The 454-nt window shown below is 34.6% G+C and overlaps 1 protein-coding gene across 1 annotated transcript in view; it reads right to left on the minus strand.

The window, feature by feature from the left end:
- SARNP (SAP domain containing ribonucleoprotein) overlaps positions 1-454 on the minus strand; it is a gene marked incomplete at its 5' end in the record, with an annotated part of 20,328 nt that overhangs the window by 13,157 nt on the left and 6,717 nt on the right. The gene's annotated exons all lie outside the window — the stretch shown is intronic.

The raw sequence follows: 454 nt of genomic DNA on the forward strand, positions 1-454 counted from the left end.
CCCCAAAATCCAAAAAACCCCCCCCAAATGCCTAAAAAATCCTAAAACATCCTAAAAATTCCCAATAAATTCCAAAAAAATCCCAAAAAAATCCCCAAAAATCCCCAAAAAATCCCCAAAATTTCCAAAAAAATCCCAAAACTCCCCCCCAAAAATTCCTAAAAAATCAAAAAAAAAAAAATCCCAAAAAATGACCCCAAATTCCCAAATCCCAAAAAACCCCCAAAATCCCGAAGATTCCCCCAAATTCTCCAAAAATTCCCCCAAATTCCCAAAAAATCCTAAAAAAATCCCCCCCAAAATCCCCCAATATCTCAAAAAATCCCTAAAACGCCAAAAATTCCCTCAAAATCAAAAAAAAATTCCCAAAAATTGCCAAAAAATTCCCCAAAACTCCCAAAAAAGCCAAAAAAAATCCCCAAAATCCCCCAAAAAAAGGCAAAAATTCTCAAAA

Source organism: Corvus brachyrhynchos, unplaced genomic scaffold (genome assembly GCF_000691975.1).
Source record: "Corvus brachyrhynchos isolate BGI_N302 unplaced genomic scaffold, ASM69197v1 scaffold1308, whole genome shotgun sequence".
NCBI classification, from domain to species: domain Eukaryota; kingdom Metazoa; phylum Chordata; class Aves; order Passeriformes; family Corvidae; genus Corvus; species Corvus brachyrhynchos.